General features: G+C 52.2%; 1 long non-coding RNA gene across 1 annotated transcript; it reads right to left on the minus strand.

Annotated features, from left to right (window-relative positions):
* Positions 1-17,289: 17,289 nt before the first annotated feature.
* LOC147651976 (uncharacterized) lies at positions 17,290-18,919 on the minus strand. The gene is made up of 2 exons (XR_015290083.1): positions 18,632-18,919; positions 17,290-18,095 (listed from the first exon to the last, which is right to left on the minus strand). It is a non-coding gene; the product is annotated as an uncharacterized LOC147651976 (long non-coding RNA).
* Positions 18,920-20,015: the final 1,096 nt, after the last annotated feature.

Consider the following 20,015-nt stretch of genomic DNA (forward strand, 5'->3'; position numbering starts at 1 on the left):
CCCCTGTCAGGCCATTGCAGTATCTGATGGCCCACGCTGGGCACAAGTTCTTCCCAATGGCCAGCGTAAACCTCCCTTGGCCCAGCTTCCAAGCCTTGTTGGCATCTGCTCTCTCTTGTCCTTGCCCACCTGGCTGGCGCTGCCGTGTTGCTCGCTGGCCTGTCTGTGGGAGAAGAGGCTGTGCCAATGAGTGCTGCTCAACTTGGAGGCCATTCAAAGGAGGATTTGATTGTGCCTGCTGTGGGAAGAAGGAATATGCGTGCACATGGCCACTTCCCATAGGTTTTACCCCAGATTTTCATGAGCAGCTGTCCTAGTGAAAGTCAAGTCTGTTTTAGTGAGTATTTGAGGGCTTCCAGAGCACAGTGCCATCTCAGGGGAATTCTGCTGGTTGAGTTCTACTGAGGCTTTGAGATGAGTTGCAAATCCTGAAAATGTTCTCCTTGCCCAGGTAGTAATTTCACAGTTTAGACTGTGGGGATATTGATTGCTCAGTGTTGAGGACCTCATGTAACTTTCAGCCCCAGAAACTTTCAACCTCCAGTGATTGTCCTTGAGACAAAACCATTTGAAATCTTTTTTTCTGTGGACAGGAATTGCTTCGGTGTTACTTCACATCATCCATTAAAAATTTGATGCCTGGAACAAGTCCCGAGTGCTGTGTGATTTCCTTGGTCGTGTTCCTTGGAATGGCTTCCCCCCCATTTTCTGAAGCTGGCCCCAGAAAGGTCATAGATGGGTGAGAAGTTCTGAAGGGTCAAGTGGTGCAGATCTTTGCCTCCTGTTTCGAGGCCTGCGGTGAGCTGTGAGTCAAAGAGCTGATTTGAAGTGATGGTGAAAACACAATTGAACCTTTTTGCAGCAGGGTGGATGGATAGAAGCAAAGCACAGCACGGCTGGCAGCAGCAAATGAATTAAAATGCATCCCTGGAATATGTTTCTTGGATTGTTCTTCTAGTATTGTGGTAGTAATTCTGATGTCTGAGTAGTGAACAAGCAACAAGTAGTGAACACGTGATTTGTAGTCAATTTTCTATTTCTTATGTAGTGGAGAGTATGGATGCTAGCTTTGGAGCAGGCTGCAGAGAGCTGCAGAAACTGCAGGCCCCATGGCCTATCAGTCCTGCCCGAGAAGCTAGCCTGGGAATTCATAGGAGGATTTCAAAACAATCCTCACAGACAGAAAACAACTGCCAGGTGCTGTTTGTCTGTCCTCTTGTTTTCCTTGCAGGAGAAAGTCGGGGGGGGTGGTGAGCCCTGCTGACCAATGATGGTGATGTAGCACTTTACTAAGCAATAAGAGTTTCCTTTCTGTACTTTCCACATATCTGTCTATTAGACAAGCCTAGAGTAATAAAGTAGAGAAGATTCTCCTGTTGTGACTCCCTTGAGAGTCCGTGTCGTTCTTTCCCACCGTTCCCAATCAGAACGACAGAAGAGATTTTTAAGAATTGTGTTTTTCTCTCCTGGTTGAGGAATGTGTTCTTCACGGGCTGAATCTTCATATCACTTTGTTTTTGTAGAAGAGCAGTTTCAGCAGCAGATGATTCTCCTTGCCCTCCTTTTCATTTTTCTTGTCTGTATTATTGCCTGGCAGGTTAACCTTTTCAAATTGCGTGCTGCAAAACGTTGCTACTAAGGATAGTTGGTGTCCAAACAGGTTCTTTTCTCGCTTGGATTTCAACTATTGCAGGATGAAAGGTTTCTAATGAAGCTACAGAATTGCATATCACTGGGACCTTGACTTCTTCCCTGCTTGGATCTAGATAAAGAGATTCTTGCCAATTGAACTGCTGACATATTATGTAGAGATCAGGAGTGGCCACCACAAGTGGTACTGAATTCTTGGAAATGTGGTGATTTTTGTTAGAAATGATTTTAGCTTCGACAGTGCAAGCTTATCATATCCATCTGCATTTGTGTTCTATTAATCATGGGGTTTTGTATTAAGCATGGGCTTCAGTTTGCTGTCTTTTTGTCACTTCTTCAAATACCAGTTTTCTACACCTGCTGGCTTGTTCCTTCTGACTTCAAATGGTATCTCTTGGGCACATAACTTCATCTTATTGTGAACAGCGCAAAGAACATGTTTTGGTCTGTCTTGATTTGATGGAGTGATTGCTGTGGAAAGACTGGGAGGTTTTGTGGTTTAAGGTGAAAGAAGTTCAGCAGCCTTGGCAAGTAAGTGTGCCAGTTTACAAGGTGAATCTACAGAAACCCCCGTGCTTCAGCTGCAATGTACAATCTCTGAGGCTGCTGCTGTCGGGGTGCCTTTGTTCTGTTGGTTTGGGAACCCATATTCTACACAGCATCATTTGTCAGAACTCCATTTCACTTGTACAGTCCCTCTGTTTTCCCATTTCTGAATGATGGTTTTCTCTGTGCCTTTAACATGGGGAATTCTGGGTGATAAAAATAATACATATTCCATAATGTTTTACGTTTCCTCTTGGAGTTTTTTCTAGTTTTCAAATAATTACCTTTTGTTTCTAGCTGGGGGCAAAATGCATTTGCAGTTTCAGTGGTTTTTTTTCCCAATTTCTAATCTTACTTGGGCACTAGATAAGGGAGAAAAATGCCCTAGTTTCATGGAAAAGATTCTGTGTTATTCCATGCCTTGAAATGAATTAAAATACGGTTCTATTGCTCTCTGTTTCATTTCTTCACTTCATTTGGTAGAGTTTAGAAATCTCTTGCCATGAACTAGGTAGTGCAGAGTGCCTGCCTTGCTGTGTTGAACTCCTGGGTGAGCATGCCAGGCTTAGTTTAGAGATTTGCTTATAAACATCCCTTATTCCTTGTGAAATCTATCATTTGGTTTGTTTGTAGTTGTGTTAGAAGATAAAGAGGAGGGGGATCAGCCTGGAAAATTTGTCATCTGAACTGAATTTGTACCCTTTAGGCCATCAGTGACTGCTCCTTAGCTTTCTCAAGGCATGAAGGACACTGGGAGTTCCTCCCAGACTCTTCTTTTGGGACAGCAGTCCTTTCTCTTTGGCTCCATGAGATGCTCTGCACAGGAGTGCTTGAGCTCTGAAGGGCAGGGGCATTCCATGAGGGTGAATAATAAAGAACTCCTGTAGCCTGAACTGTTTCCAACTTAACCCAGCAGAAGGAGTTGTTTCCCAATTCTGAGTCTAATGGTGCTGCTGACAAATTGTGCAGTTTCAGAGCAGCAGTGCAAGATGTGCAAGGGGCTTGTGTAGAGGGAGAGCAGCAGCTTGTAACACTGGACCTTTGTCCCGTGGGCAGCTGTGCGGTTTTAAGCGGGAATGTTCCGGAGGGGTGTGGAATTGAAGAAATGTTTGGAAGATTTGTAGGTTTGTTGCTGTAGGTGTGAAGGGTGGGGACAAGTCTTGTCCAGTGACGGAGCAAAGATTAGGTAAGGTACTGGGAGAGCATCTGAGGATGGTGTTGCTGTTGCATGTGATTTTTCTGGAGGCCATCTGATGCACACAAGATTTGTTATGACTACCAGGATTGCAACTAAACAGAATGCAGTCATTTTTCTTGTAATTTAGTGCAGCATCTTTTGATCCGTGATGAGCTGAAGGCTCAGTGCACAAGGCTGAAAGGAAATGGCACGCTCTCAAGAGATTTTGGTCTTTGCGGCTTCATGAAGGTGGATAGGACATAATTCCTTCGCTCATTGGAGCTGCAGAGTTTAGTTTGATCTCCTCTGTTTCTAAGCCGTGCTAAAAGGTGTTCCTTCCCTCAATTTTGATGGCAGCAGAGAGTCAGCTAATGAATGTGGATCTAGGTAAGGTTTGTGGAACAAAATCAAACACAATTGTCTGAAAAGCTGTTAGACATGCCTACAGTCAGTGTCAACAGAGAAGGAAGAGGTTAAAATTCCATCTTAATTTTAGAGCTCTTCCTCTCTTCTGTCTGCTTTTCCCATAGTGCATATGGAACCAGCATAGTTCATTTGATCCCTACCCCTGAGTGCAGCAGCTCACCTGCTTTCTGCTGCCCGCCTTTGCTTTCTTGTCAGATGGAAACACTGAAATAGAAAAGGTGATGTGACTTAATTGACTTCATTCAAATGCCTTGGCAATTGAATTTCTGTCTCTTGGCTGGATACTCAGCATCTCTAAGTGCAGAATCCTCCCTGGCACTGTATATCCTCGCCTTGTCCCTGCCACCACCACTCAAATATTTTCCTTTCATTGTAAAGTGAGTGAGATTTTACTCAGGTGGAATTCTGCAGTGCTGGGAATGAAGGTTTTTTCCTTCTTCATTTTTATATAATGAATTTCTTTTTTATTCTATTCACACCTTCTGAGTGAGCCTTTCATAAGGGCTTCTGTATTTCACAGAGGCTACACCTATTTGGGCCTGAAGACTTTGATACAATTGTAATCACTTGGAAATGGAACCTGTTTGATTTGTATGGAAGGCAGCCATTCTCCCTGTTCCAAACTTCCTAAAACTGTTTATCCACGTTGAAAAAAAAAATACCTCTTGGAGATAGTCGAGACAGTGCATGATGGTGATTCCAGGGATGGAGAAGAAGGACCATCACCTTCCTCACTAATAGTCAGGTCTGCAGTTCTAATTTTAATCCACAGTAATCTACAGACAATCCTTTATTATCTAAAAAAGCTGATACCGTTCAAGTTGGAAGCAAGCTGAAGTTGGAAGAGTTAGGTTTCTTCAAAGCTCTTGTTTCCAGCAGGATTGGAGAGCCTTTACCTTTTGTACCAGGAAGGTTTTAAATTTGTAATGCTGACCTTGCAACTGGAACTTGGTGGCTCCATTGTTGCACTTGCAGCAGCCAGATGACCTCAAAGGAGAAGTGCGTTGTTCTGACTTCTGTGGAAGCAGTGGCTGCAAATACCATCAGGAAGTGCTGGACTGGCAGGACATTGGATGGATGCTCTTAGGCCACAGAGCTGGAAATATCAGCTGTAGCCACATGGTAAGTCCATTTATGTAATTCCAAATCTGTTCCTCACACGATCTGTGCTCCTCTATTCTGTATCAGCTTGGTGAGGAGGTAGATGAGACTGTTGGGGGAAAGAAACCACTTATATTTAAAGCAGAGTAACTGTCCTATTATAAATGATGAAGATAAACCTGTGAGGCTACCAAAGAAATCTTTCTTTGTCTTCCAGTTAATAACTTCAAATGGATAACAAATCTATGCTGTATAATCTGCTTTGGATGGATTTCCTTTGGAACATGTGCTTCTTCCTGAATTACAGAACTGCAATATTTTCACTGCTTCCCAGCTCTGCCATCCCAGCATCTCCCCTGCTTCCCAGCCCTCTGCCATCAGCATCTCCCCTGCTTCACAGCTTCCCAGCCAGGTCAGTGCACTGGGGGCCGGGGTGGGCAGTGAGTTATGGGGTTTTGGGATGCGCAGGGATCCCAAAGGAGCCCCTGTGGAATGGGCCCGACATCCCAGCGTGCTCCCGGTGCCCCGGCAGGGCGGTTTGCCTGGAGAAGCTGTCAGGCAGGATTTGCTGGGTTTTTCACAGCTCTGATTTCTCCATCCCCCGGAGTGCCCTTGCTAAGAGGAAGCATTGATTGCTGCCAGGCAGCACACACACGTGGGAATGTGATTCATTCCGGCCCAGGCCTCAGAATAACTTCTGTGAGCTGTTATCCCTGCTAAAATGAGCCTTTTCACAGTTCTCTCTTTCCACCTAGCGCACACACACACACACACAGTAAAATTACAGAGGGAAATAAACTTCCCTTGGCTTGGGAAGAAATTTTGTGTTGTTGTAGGGAGCTCTTTCTGAAGGAATAACAGGTGCCTTTCTACTACAATAATTTATATGGAAACCCAGCACCGTGTTTATTTGGTGTCAGTCTAGGGTGAACAGAAACCAGCACAGGCAGCTGGAAACAAAGGTCCTCTCGTCCCATTCCACAATATTGGTGTTTAAAATCTCTGTTCAAGGCCAGATTCCACCACAGGAATCTGGCTAAGAAAATAAGAGCTTATTCAATAAGAAAATGCCGCACTCAGAATGTTTCTTTGCATTAGGATTTTCCCAAGTATCTCGTTTAGCTTTTGTTAATAGGTTAAAGGTAAAAGGGTTTTGGTAACCCTTTTTAAGTGTACCTATTTCCTCTGTTAAATGGGAGAACAGGAGTGCAAAGCCCTATGGACGGGGGCTGCTGGAGAGATCCTATAAACCTGATTATGTCCTAGAGACCTGAGTCATCATTTCATCCCATTGCAAAGTCTCTTATTCTTTCAGTTCAGTTAAACCTGCAAAGAATTCAACCCTTAGAGCTTTAATATTTTTAAAGAGACATTCATGTCCAGAAGGTGTCTCAAGGTGTTTGTTCCATCAGGCTGGGTTTGATATCCCTATTAAAAATATATATGGCTCAATTGATGAGAAAATCTTCTTCAGAGAGAAGGATTTTTCTTCAGCTTAAAATCTGAACTATAAAATTGAGTACAATAAAGTGAAGAGTTGAGTCATGAAGCAAGGGATAGAAAAGAAAAATGACCATGCACATCTTGTGCTGAAACTGTTTGGATTTATTAGGAAAGGTCCAGCAAAATCCTCTGTTAGGAAGCCAATTAGAATTATTTATTCTATTGAGGGGGTTTGTGCCAGATCTGAAGAAATCCCTTGAAGAAGGAAACTTATTTGAAAGCTGCAAACATAAATGTTCTTTTTTTGACCGAGTGATGGAGAGGTGAACAGAAAGGGGTGGCTTGGGGCCTTGCCTTGTGGCAAAGAGCAGAAGGGGCTCTGGCAGGACAGGGAGCAATCCGAGCGCTCGGGTTTTGTTTCATTTGTGGCTCAGCACGGTCGGCTTCGCTGCGGGCAGGCCCGGGAGCAGCGGGTGAACAGCGTGGGGACAGCCCGGGCACGGCTCTCTGCCCTCTGCCCAGGGCAATCCTGGCACTGCCGGGAGCTCCGGCCGCTCCCGCTGATCCTTCCCTGCGCCTCCGGGAGCAGGGATGTATCCGGTAACGTGGCACAGGCGAGGGCAGACGTGTTAAAGGTGAAACTTTGCCATGATTGTCCTTACAAACTCTTGGTGCTCCTTTTCCTTCCTGCTGCCGTCACTTACCTCCAGGGGCTGCTGGGTCAGTGTTTGTGTTTGGTGCCGCTGCTTCCTACAGCAGAAACATTTTGTAGCTACAGATTTGGAAGGAGAATAATGCTGTGTTCTAATTTATTTTTGAAAAAGCTGCGCTTAGCAAAGGTTCAGAAAGCGTGGGCCTAGGACCCTGCTGTTGCAGCACTTGATGGGAGGAATCCAGGTAGGCAGGGAAGGGGCAGGTTTCTCTTCCAGCTGTTGTGAGCTCTGCTGCCAGGTTTGGAGCAAGTAGGAGTGGTGCTGTGACCCACGCAGTTGGAGCAGGCAAAGGTGACCTGTCTCTAAAGAAGTGCCACAATGGTGCAGTGATGATCTCCATCTCAGCACTCTGACTCTCTCGGGATGCAGGGACATCCTCTGGTTGATGGGCCTTTCCTGCTCAGAAAACTCCATCCTGGGTCTCCTGGCCCAGTGTCAGAGCAGGGGCAGCAGACAGAGAAATGGGGGTGGTTGTGCACTTTTGTGATCCAGTGTTCTATGAAGCATATTATGCTAAGAAGCATAATCAGTGCCAGAAGTTGAAATTATTTGTCAGTAGCTCAGGCTTTCGCAAGAGCTGTGAATTTGGGTGGAGGTGAAAATCAGTCCCTGTGGTTTTGTGTTCCATTACAGGAATTCACAGCTAGTCCTGGGCTGAGGGCTGACCCTCTCCAGGACTGGGGCTCCTATTTTATTCCTGGGTAGAGGATTGTCCTGGGGGCATGGTTTGGCTGGATGATGGCTGTGATTGCTGTTTGTGGGACACCTATTCAATTTCCAGATTTGACACTGAATTTCTCTATGATTCTGAACCATTGCTGTATGAGCTTTATCGATAAAATGCTTGATCATCCAAAGTAGGAAACAATAAATGATCGTTCAGCAGATTTGGAAGATGGGTGCAATTAGTCAGATAGACAAAGCCAGGCCTTTCATCATTCCATTTCATCATGATGGGTTATGATATGAAATAAAAACCACTAGCATTTCAGTCACTCATAGATCCTTTTCTAGAAATACTCTGTAAGAGAATTTTCAAACCCATGCCTTTACCAAGCACCACATAATGAGGTAATAGCAAGTGCTGTTTCATGTATAAAATGAGAGATTCAATCTTGCAGCTCCAGGAGAAACAGATTCTATCCACAGAACCTGAGGTGTGTTGAGCTCGGTGCTGTCCGCAGCAAGCAGAGCTTTTCCGTGTCAGCTCTTGTAACTCACCTTACAAACTCAGTAAGGCACAGCAATCCTCAGTGCCAAGGCTGGAATCTTCCAAGGCTGAGGTCACAGAGCTGCAGAAGCTCAGGTCCCTTTGCCAGTGGAGTGGGCTCTGTCTGCACCACTCGTTGTTTTATTGTTCTCCTCTCCTTGCAGGCACACTAAACCCACCACAGTGGATTTGAGTAAAGCGGGGATTCCTTGGTGTTTGCCCCTGCTGTTTCTAGAGAACGGGGTCTCCTGGGGGGCATTAGGAGTGAACTCCCTCTCTCCAGTCTTGGAAATGCTGGATCACATCTACCTTGAGCCTCTGATTCATTTTGACACCACCTTCCATATTCCTGCCTTAAAGGTCCAAGCTGCTCCTTTGGCAGCGCCATCTGCCAACCGCGAGTGTCGGTGCTGAGGAGAGCGACAGGCGGGACAGGTTAATGTGCTCTTTATCAACTGAGCCCAAGAGATGCTCTTGAGAAGAGACTGGGGAGATTCACCATAAGCATTCCTGAGTCTGTCAAAAGCTCAGCTTAAGCTTCCTCTCAAACAGAGTCAGCGTCGTCGCTGTCATAGCTGAGGAGTGCAGGGGGACCAGGGGGTGCCAGGTTTTCCTGTCACTTAGCGCTACTCCATCGATGAACCTGACTGCAGAATCTGCAAAGGTGCCCTCCAGACAGAACTGGTTTCACAGGACCTCACTGTCCAGAGAGCTCCAAGAGAGGTACTTTGTGTTTTTCTCATCTCTGTTTCTGGAGCTGAAAAACAGACAAAGGAATTTTAAAGTATTTGGAAAAAACCCAGAGCAAGCTCCGTTTATTCCATGTATGTCCACAGTGGCACTGCAGCTTTAGCTGGAGTGTTTGGCATAGTAAGATTGGTATGGATACCAAGAGGGAGAACAGGGTTGATTGGGATAAGGAGCAGGAAGGATAAGTGGCCCACAACTCTCGATGAGGAACATCTCCAGGAGCAGCGGTTCCCTGTTTCCCCCCAGCTGAAGAGCTTGGGGTCGGCAGCTGAAGTTACCACGGGCCAGTTTGAGAAATGAGAGGTCCTGAAGCCACTGAACGTGGCACCTCAGACTGCTGCTGGTGCAGGCAGCTCAGGAATGCCAAACAATCCATCAGACATTCATGGGCAGGGGCAATAGTCACTAAACAGAATCCTCTGCCATGGCCCAGTAAATTCCCAGTAAGAAGGGAAGTGTAGCCTGGGAGAGACCAGGCCAGTCCTCACAGTCAGGTGATTTTATCCCTGAACTCTCCTGCTCTCTCTCAGGAGCCAGTTCTGGACTCGTCCCTGGGCTGGGCAGGGGCAGTCTGTGCCTGTCTGTTTTTCCATGCTCCTCGTGGCTGCCTCTTACTGCTCTGGTTTAGGGTGCTAGAGGATGGCAGGTGAATTACAGCTTTTGTGCTGGAAAACACATTTTTTATACTGAGCAGAAAATAGTCCGTCTGTTGGGGGGGAAATAATTGTAATTTACCTAAACACTCCGAAAAGGTACTTTCTCTACAATATGTCTGTTTGTCTGGATTCCTCTGACTTTGGGAATATGCAGTCACAGAATCATTTGGGTTGGAGAAAATCCCTCAAGATCCCTGGGTCAAACAGTGAAACATTAAATGGGCTTGGGCTGCCTACAAAGAAATGATTGCCTTGGGTCTTGGCAGTGCTGCCCTTCAGGCTGTTCAAAGCTGAGCCCAGCTCAGGGTGGTGTGACACATCATCCTGGAAAAAATTTCACATGTCTCTTCAGGCCACTTTCTGGCCTTGCAGAGATCATAACGCACTTTTCTTCCCCTTTTAATCTTTCTCCTTGCTGGCAAGGAAATGAAAGGAGGGAGAGATGATGTGAGAGGAGCTCAGTGAAGGGCACTGGCAGAGTTCCTCGCTCTGCCCCTTGCAATGAGGAGGGGGAGCATTGCCCAGCAGGCAGGAGATGGAACTGGTGGGGATGCCTTGTGAGGAAGGTGTAAGGAATGAATATGTGTAGAGGCCAAGTGAGTGCTGAGGGTGGATCCTGGAGATGCACAAAGACATTCTCCCAGCCATGGGAAGAAGCGGTTTCTCACATTCCTGGGGATATCAGGGTGGCTGTAGCTGCTGTTCCCATTGGGACTCTCACCCCAGGGCTCAGGCCATGGCCAGCAATGATTTCTGCCAGGTTATGGGGATTGCTGGATGTCTCCTTTGCTGCTCAGTGATGCTCAGCAGTCTCAGTTCTGGTCAAAACAATTTTGTAGTGGGAACTACAAGGCATGGAGACAACTGGAGCGGTTTTCACAAGGACGTCTCTCCCTCATGAATGAAGGGTGCAATCCCAGCAGGGCAGGGGCAGCTCTCCCTGCCTGAGTTTCCTCTCAGGACCTGAATGAGCCTCAGTGTTTGGCAAGAGAGGGGCTCCAGTGAACTGTCTCCTTTCTCCTCTTATTGGAGTCCCAGCTGCAGACAGAATTAAGCAATGAGGAGAAATAATTGTTTCGAATTACTGAAAATTAATCTTGATCACAGCCTCCAAAGCAAGAGCCACAATCTTTGCATTTGCATTCTCAGGAGAGCACGAGAAGTCACTGCCAGGCTGCAGTGCTGGTGGTGTCTCAGCGAGCAGGAAATGGGGTGCCTTGGCTGCACTGCTCATAAGCACTGGATCCAGTATTCCTGGGTGAATTCCCAGGCACCAGGCGCATCAGTCCCCATCCTCAGGAGAGGCTTCCAGCTCCCCAGCTGCTGTCCTGGCAGCGATCCGTGAGCTCTGGGACACCAAAGGTTTGCAGCAGCCCGGCTGACCCTGGGGAATGTGCGGGGCTGGTGGCTGCCCTGGGCAGGGCGAGGAATCCCTGCTGCTCACAGGTGGGAACTGGCCGGGCACAGCAGGGAGGAGCCAAGGGAAAGGGACACGAGCTGGGGCAGAACAGAGCAGGCTGAAGGCAGCAGCTGCTGGGGGAGCTGAACCAGAGGCAGCCCGGGCAAGGCAGAGGATGGCAATGCCGAAAGGTGAGTGTGCCAAGCCTTGCCAAGGGCAGAAAGCAAAAGTCCACACAAGCAAGAGACAACAGAAGCCATGAAGATAAAAGGACTCTTAATTTGCCTTTTAATCACAAAATGAATGCTTTGCCTTCCAAGAGGCCTTTGTTTATCCCTGGGCTTCTCAGTCCTCATCCTGGAATATCTGAAAGGTCTTGGACCAAAGCAGAGCAGTGTTTGAGCTGCCAGGAGCAGCACCTCGCCTTGGGTGAGCTGATGGGGGTGAGGAAGTGTCCACAACCCTCCCTCTGGAGGGGCTGAGGTGAGGGTGGCCAGGGATACTGGGATTCAGGCAGCTCTTCCTGTCACACCAAAGCCCTTCCCTTCAATCAGAACTGTTTGTTCCCGTGAGATCAGATTGTTGCAGTGCCCACACCTGGTGAGACAATGCCCGAACAATATTTCTATTGTCAAATCCTCCAGTTCATCATTCCTGCCAGCTGGACTGGTTGGGATGTGGGAAATTCCTTAGCGATGGAGGTCATCTGCCTGACCCGCCCGGCAGCCAGCCCGGAGCATCCCTCCCTGGACAATCCGCGTTGCTCCCGACACATCCCAGGCATCAGCAGCGGCTGGAGAATAAAGGGAAGTGCTGCAGCTCGGGCAGAGCTTTGGGAGCCACGCCCGGACTGCCGGGGGAGCTGTTCCTCAGTGCCGCAGGAGCCAGCTGGAGCTCCTCAGCCAGGCGGGAGTGGGCTCCTGATCCCAATCGGGCACAATCAGAGCCTTCCTCTGAGCTCAGCCGGCTCGGGCCGGGCGCTCAGCCGCCTTTCATTGCGGACCGAGGGAAGGGCTCGGGCCCGGAAGCGCCTCCCGGTGCTGCCGGATAATCGGAACCTGGCCCGGCTGAGCCGCAGCCGGGCTCGAGCTGAGTCTCCCGGCTCTGATCCCGTGGCTTTCACCGCAGGTTGCGCAGGCGGGGATGGCTTTGTGCAACGGGAGCGCGGCTTCCCGGGAGCGGCTGTGCCTGCTGCCAGGGATTCCAGCAGGCTCCGTGCCTGCAGGCTTGGCCTCATCCCTGCCCGGAAATGAGGATGGGAACCAGCCTTTTCCTCCTCTCCTTCCACCTCTGCTCAGCTCAGCAGCTTTCTAAGCAGCTCTTCCAGTTCTTACCTTGCACACGGCGAAGATTTGTCTGGATTGTCCCAGCAGCCTTTAAATATCCTCGGGATCCCATGTGCCCTCCTGTCAGGTGGTGCAGGGAACAGGCAATTCCCAGGGAGGTGCACAGCTGGAAAGATCATACACACGGCTGGGCTTTGGCTCACCTCTGTTCTACCTCACTTTGCTTTGATTCCACTTCTGAAAGATCAGGACCTATCAGGAAGATCTCAATTAGCACAGAGGCTGATCCAAGAGCACTGAAAAGTGGGAATAAGACACTCGAACTCCAGGAAGGGCTCTTCCCTTGTGTGCCAAGGGCAAAGAGAGCTCCAGCAGTAATTCCTGCTTTGGTGGCGTTTTACACCGTGTGTTTTCTACAGGGGAAGGCTGGAATAAAAGCAGCTCCGTGTTTAGATCATGTTGAGAGCTACTCGTGAGTCCTGTCACCTCATTTCACAGCTCCAGCTGCCCCAGTTGTACCGGGGGAAAGAACAAGATGAAATTGTTTTTGCCATTATCTGTGTGACAACAACGTGTGCCATGCAAATGTCATGAGCAGAGGTGACCTCAGGCTTTGGTGTGAGGAGCAGAACAGGTTGGATTTAGGGTATCCTAATGGGATTAGAGTGAGACAAAATATAATACGAGCAGAGGAGCAGGTGGATCCATCCAGGGATTTCTGTAATGGAAAGCTAAATATGCAAAGGTCGGGCATCGGATTTAATTTATCACTTTCATCTTCCTGCTTTGGAGACCCAGTCAGTAGCACGGTCTTGGCCAGAGTTTTAAGAAGAAAACGCCATCGGGTATTATTAATCCTACCTACATTTAATTGCCTGAAAGAGGGAAAGGAAAACCACGTTGTTTATCTTTGTTTTGAAGCCTGCAGCCATCGCGGCTGTTTTGCCTCGCGCACATTGGGATCGGTGGATGGGACAGTCTGGGAAATGAACACCAGAAGCTTCTGGCCATCCCTCTCTGCTGCTCAGGGAACACAGAGCGAGTTCTCTCCCGCGGGGACCGGCCCTGTCGGCTGCCAGCGCCAGGCACAGCCGGGCACTCCCATCCCGCTCCTTCCTCCTCCCGGCGGGGCCGGAGCCGAGCCCGCGGGTCCCGAGCGCCCGTGGGGGCCGTCCCTGCGCTGCTGCCCCGCCCCGAGCGCCGGGACCGGAGCTGCTCCTCCGAAAGAGAGGGCAGGGCAGCGCATGGAGCGCGGGCATCCCCGGGGAGCCGCCTCAGCCCGAGCTCCGGACACGGGAGGAGCCCCTGGATCATCCCCTGCTCGGGCCTGGGCATCTCCAGCCCTTCAGTTCCGCAGGGCCGAGCAGCTCCGGGCGTGTTCCCGGTGCCTCGGGAGCGGCCGGAGCCACGGGCGGGGTCAGGCAGTGAGCTGGAGGCGGCAGCACAGAGCGGGGCTGGGATAACGGGATAGCACATGGCTGGGATAATAAGGAAATGCGGATTGGCTACACGTGCCTTCGCTCCAGGGGAGCCTTCCAGCCTTTTTATCCCACGTGTGGTTTTTGCCAGTCTGAAGCAGTTCTCAGGGCAGGATCAGAGGTGTGAGAGCTCCGTTCCCTGTCAGCCCCTGTGGGGATGTCCACAGTGAAATCCACAGCCCTGTGAGCTGAGATTAATAAATGGAGCATTTTTCTGGTCTCAGAATCGGAGTCTTGAATCCTGTGGGGTTTTTTGGTGGGGGTGAAGGTGTGGAGGGCTCAGGGACCAAGTGCTGGGTCTGGCCGGGCCGAGGGCTGTGGAACAGCGACTTGAGCCCCGTGTTCTGGGAGTGCAAAGCGAGACTCGCCCGGGCCGTGAGCACGGAGCCCAAATCCCGCATTTTGGGGCTCAGGGACGGAGCCCAAATGCTGCGAGCGAGCGCTCGGAACACGGAGTCCCGGCCCGGCGCTGTCCGGGCCCGGCCCCGGGCTCAGGGGGCGCCTTCGGGGCTGAGAGCAGCGGCCGAGCTCCGGCTGCTCCCGAGTCCTCCCGCAGCGGGACACCCGCGGGGCCTCTCGGCGGGGCCCGAGCGCCGCAGGGTGTTTGTGTTCTATCCGCCTACAGCTTTCCCTGTTTCCCGTTTATTTCCCTATTTCCCTGTTTATTTCCCTGTTTCCGCAGCCGGGAGCGGCCCCGCGCGGGAAGGGCCGGGGGCGGGGCCTCAGGGCGGGGGCGGGGCCGGGCTCAGGTGCTCGGGGCGGGGCCTCGGGGCGGGGGCGGGACCGGGCTCAGGTGCTCGGGGCGGGGCCTCGGGGCGGGGGCGGGGCCGGGCTCAGGTGCTCGGGGCGGGGCCTCGGGGCGGGGGCGGGGCCGGGCTCAGGTGCTCGGGGTTGGGCCGGGCGGGGCCGGGCAGGTGCGCGGGGCCCCAGGGCGGCTGCGCGGGGCGGGGCCGAGGGGGATTTAAGACCCGGAAGTCGCTCCCGCCGCCATTTGCTCCCCAGCGCTCGAAGGTGCCGGCACGGGCCGGGCCGGGCTCCCCGGCGGGGCCCAGGTGAGGCGCGGGAGCCTCGGCTTCCCACTCCTGCTTCTCTCTAACCCTTCTTTCCTCCCTTCCTTTCTCCCGCTTATCTCCGTCTCCTCCCCGCAAACCCCCCTTTCCTCTCCCCCGTTGCTCTTCTCTTCCTCCCCTGCACCTGGCTCTTCCCCTGTCCCTCCTCCTTGCACACCCGACCCTCCAGTGTATCCCTCCTCCTTCCTCCTCCTTCTCAGCCCGCTCCTTCTCCCCTCCTGAGCACCCCCAGCCCTCCTTCCTCCCCTCTCCTTGCCCCGGGCACCCAGCCTGAGCGCCCCCCATTCCCGCTCGGCCTTTGCCACCTGCACCTCCCTCTCGTGCTTCCCTCCCAAGGCCGAGCCCGCTTCTGTTCCTCTTTCCCGCTCTCCCTGCACTCTGTGCCCCTGCTGCCCTCCGCTCCTGCTCCCTTCTGCCTCCTTGTGCGCTGTCTCTCGGCCCTTTCCCTCCGTGTCCCCGTGTCCCCTTCTCCCCTTGGTCTCTGTTTGCCCTTGGCAGAGAAGCCGCGAGGTTCGGGGCGCCGGATAATAAAGCCCCGAGGGCCGGAGCCGGCGCCCCTGCTTTGAGTGCCCAAAAGGGGCCGGAGCCGCTGTGCGGGTCCCCCCAGCAGCTGCCAACACCGCCCTACACTGCCGGGGTTCCGGCTTTCCCTTCATCACACCGGGCCGGGGCTGGGGGGTCAGGGGGGCCCCTCCTCAGGAGGGGTCTGGGGTGGGGTAGCGAGGGTTGGGGGGCTGGGGGGGTTTGGGAAGGGCCCCCTCGTTAGGAGGGGGTCCCGGGTGGGGAGGGGGGGGATTTAGGGTGGGCCCCCTCCGGAGGAGGAGCCCCGGGGAGGGGCGGGGGGCGGGGCCTCTCCGGAGGGGGGTGTCCCGGGTGGGAGGGGCTGGGGGTGTCCGCCCCCCTAAGCCCCTCCCGCCCCCGTCCCTCCCCTCCGCGCACCTGCCCGGCCCCGCCCGGCCCAACCCCGAACACCTGCGCCGGCCCCGCCCCGGCTCTTGGCCCGCTCCTGGCCCATCCCGTCCCGTTCCTGTCCCGCCCCGCGGGTGCCGCTGTCCCGGGGGCCTCGCTCGGGATCCCCGCTCGGCGCTGTGCGGGCCCCGGCCCGGCCCGGGCGCTCTCGGCGGGGCCGCTCCGAGCCCGGGGCGCTGCGGCGGGGCCGGGCCGGGAGCCGGAGGTTCGCGCCCGGGTCCCGCTCCGGCCGCTCGGGGCCCCGGGCACGGTCCCGCTCCGGCCGCGGGGAGCCGGGGCTCTGCCGGTGCCGAGGCGGCCCCCGGGGCCCCGAGCGGAGCCCGACGCGCCGGGCCGGGCTCTGCCCGTGGCCCCCAACGCGGGGTTCGGGCTCCGCTCCGAGCCCCAAACGCGGCTCCGCCGCCGGCCCCAGAGGCAGCTCCGAGTCGCCGGCTCTGAGCTCTCCGCGGGGCCAAAGGCGGCCCTTAGAGCTGAGAGGCTGCGACTGACGCTGCCCGAACGAGCCCGCTCTGAACACCGAAGCACCGCGGCTGGGATTTACTTCAAGCCCCCCGAACGCGAAGCTCTGTGAAGCCAAATCCCCAGAAGGCGGGACTCGGTCTCTGCCTCGAGCCCCTAAAATGCACAACTTGCTCTCTGTGAGCCCGGATGCTCGCTCTGAGGGACCGGGCTTTCACGTCCCCAAATCTCAGCTCGGTTCATCGCTGTCTGCACTTGGCCAGCGCAGCCTGGCTTTGAGAGTCAATCGGCGGCACTCGGGCTCTGGAGCCTGGACTCGCTCGCTCGGACCGAAACCCCGAAACCAGGGCTCAGTCTCTGTGCCTGAAGCCCAAATCCAGGCCGGACGTGAGCCCGCTGCTGTCAGAGTCCAAAACGCAGGATTCGGTCTTTGCTTTTAAGCTCTGAGCCTGAATTTTGAGCCCCTCAAACGCGGCACTCGCCGCCTTCTGTGAAGCCCCAAAGTGATGGGGTGAGTCTGGTTCTGAGCTCCCCAAACACAGCCAAGGGTCTGTGTGAGCCACAGCTGCAGGAGCGGGGCTCAGCTCCGAGCCCCCGAAGGCAGCGCCGGCTGTCTCTGGGAGCCGCAGCAGCCCTGAAGCCCGGCCGGCAGCTCCGCACCAGCAGCAGCATCGGGAGGGGAATCGGAGCCATTTCCCTGGCTCCTGAGGCAAAGCGTATGAAGCAGGAGGCTCTGAAAACCAATCAAAACTTGCTTCTGTATCGGTTTCAGCTGGGACTTCTCATTTCTTCTAATTTCAACTCGGTTATGATCATCAGCAGTGGCTTAGGATCGGCTTCTCTCTGCACTGCGCGGCTCCGGGGCTGTCCTTAGGCACAGGGAAACCCGTCCTGCTGCTTCCCGGGGAATCCGGGCTTGGCACATCCCAATAAAACACCATCGTCAAAGCCAGGAATGCCACACGAACTTTATTTGATAAAACACGATGAGAGAGAGCCGCAGACCTGGGAGCAAACAAATCCCGTAGAGCAGTCAGCTCCCGGCTTCTCTGACAGCCAGGAGTGGCCCCGGCTGTGCAGCTGCCCCAGGGGCTTCTGATCAGGAGAAGATTAAAAAAAAAAAAAAGAAAAAAAAAAAAAGAAAAAAGAAAAATTTACAAAAAGACAGGAAAGCACCGAGGTCACGTGAGAGAAGAGGGGGGGGGAAAAAAACCCACAGCAGAAAATAAATATTAAAAAAGGGGGAATGAAAGGGGGAAAAAACAGTCAAAAGGAAAAGAGAAAAATGAAAATAAAGAGCCTAAAATAATAAAGTAGGGGTGCAGAAGAAGCGAAATGCAGATTGAACCCTTCCATGCACACAACAGGCAGCTGGGCAGGGGGTAAAGCTGATGAAGCAGCAAAACTGACCCTCAAAGCACTCTCTAAATAACTAAAAGCCAAACCAGCAAACAAAAAGCCCCAACCAAATCCCCACCCAATCCCTGCTGGATGCAGGAGCCAGTCTGAGCTGCTGGAACCCGACCGAGACAGAAATCCTGCAGGGGCCCCTCCTGTGGCACTCGGCCCAGGTGGGAAAGCCCTGCCGAGCCCCCCGGGCCTTGGGCGAGTTCCCGGTGACCTTTGGGAGCAGAGAGTGGGGCAGGGGCTGGGAATGAGCTGCTGCCATGGAAGGGCTCCCGGTGTTCCAGGAGAAACCGCTCCTCTCTCGGCTCCCAGCTCTCCTTGCCTTCCATGTGCAGCGTCTGGAGCCGGTCTGCACCTGGGGGGAAAAGGTGTGCAGGGAGCTGGGCACACCTCGGGCACGGCCTTCAGCCCAGGGCTTGCATTTCCATCTCTCCCCAATCCACTCCTCAGAGCCAATTAGGTGCCTAAATAATTAGCAATTCTAACAGAGCTGACACACAATCCCCTGGAAGGGGCAGCCCCCAGTCTGGGACACCTGCTCTGGTTCTTTTCCGGCTGTTTCCCAAGGAAAATGCCGCCCTTTCTCATAGTGCCACAGATGCCCATTTTGAGGTGATGGAAATGAGAGACAACTCAGGGAAACAGGAAAGGCTTAAGGAACTTAAGGCTTCAGCTGCACCAGCAGCGATGGAGAAAACCTACAGCTCCTTCTTGTGTTTAGGGACCGGCCAGAGCAGCAGGAGAAGCTTGGTTTCTGTTCTGTACAGGGACAATTGTGTTGTAATCCCTTTGTGCTCGTCTTCAAGTGAATGTGTCACGTGGTGGTGCCAATCAATATTCAATGGAGGGAATAGCTCCTGCTCTTTTTCCCCTATTCAGTGCTGTCCTTACCTCAATCTGAAGTGCCGGTGCACACTGGAGGATGGAAGGATGCACACTCCAAGGATGAAAGCAGGACTCCTGAGGCAGATGGATGGCCCTGGTGCTCCAGGTCTGGGTGCACAGCACCCACGGCACTTGCTGAAAAAGATCCAGCTTTCCATTTGTCAAGCACTTTGTAAATGTTCTGCAGAGAGCTGTGGCTGTGCCTCCTCAAATATCTGGTTAATAACTACTGCGTTTTGGGGTTTTTTAAACTGTGTTTAACAGAGTTACCAACACACCTACCCACCTGTCCTCCTGCTCCTTTTCCTTTTCAATGATTTTAAGCAGGTGACTTTTCCATCTCAGTATCAGGGTGACATCAGGATCTGCTTTGGCTGTTGTATTTAATCTGTTAGGAGTAACCTTCCACCTCCATCCAATTCCGTGGGATCTGCTTTCCCAGCAGGGCCATTTATGATCGCTTGTCTTGGATTTTATGTATTGCTTTCCATTGTCTATCTCAGACATTTCCATGCTTGCACTGAATAAAAAGTGACAAGAAGTGATGGAATGTGTTGTTAGAAACACTTTTGGCGATGCCTGATTGCAGAAATGTTACTTGATGAGCCACAGGCCGTCCTGGGGGGCACTTTGGGGTGAGGAGGGGACGGTGCCCAAGGTGTGTCATCTTTGGCTCTTCTTCTCAGCAAATGGAATGAGCCCCAATGTTTTGCATAAACCAAGTACTCAGTGAGACTCAGGGGACACCTGGTCCTGGCCCCTGTAGCTGTCAGGAGGCTGTAGCCAGGGAGGGATTTGTCTCTGCCCAAACAACAAGATTTTATAATCCCAGGGTGAAGGAAGCCTTGTCACTGCTCTCTGTTGCTCTTCAGCAGGACCACACAAGGCCAAACCAAACCTCAGTCCAAGGGAAAAGGACTAAGGAAGTGCAGAATCACCTTTTCTGCTTCAGGACAGCATCTGCAATAAACAGAATCAATAAGGGTTTTAATAATTTTGGGAGCTGTTGGCTGTAGGGTGTGTGAGAGCTCTGATTTCTGTGTTCATTTAGTTGTCTTCAGAGTTATAGAAAGACTGAAGCAATGACTGCTTCAAGATTGCTGGGTCTGCCTCATTTCTGCAAATTGGCTATTAAGGTTGTGGGGCTTTTTTTAAATCTTCATTTTGTTTATGACAAACAGTGCAGCAGAAAACATTGGGTATTGAGGACATTTTGTGGGATGTTTCTGGAATTTGGTGGGGCTTTTCAGGAATTTTGTGGTATTTTGAAAACATTTAGGGAATTGTGTGGTGTTTTTTCTTGAATTTTGTGGGAAACTGTGCTGATTTTATGGGGCGTTTCTGGAATTTGGTCGAGTTTTCAGAAGATTTAGGGATTTTTGTGGGATTT

Source organism: Cyanistes caeruleus, chromosome 8 (genome assembly GCF_971803275.1).
Source record: "Cyanistes caeruleus chromosome 8, bCyaCae1.hap1.1, whole genome shotgun sequence".
Classification (NCBI taxonomy): Eukaryota; Metazoa; Chordata; class Aves; order Passeriformes; family Paridae; genus Cyanistes; species Cyanistes caeruleus.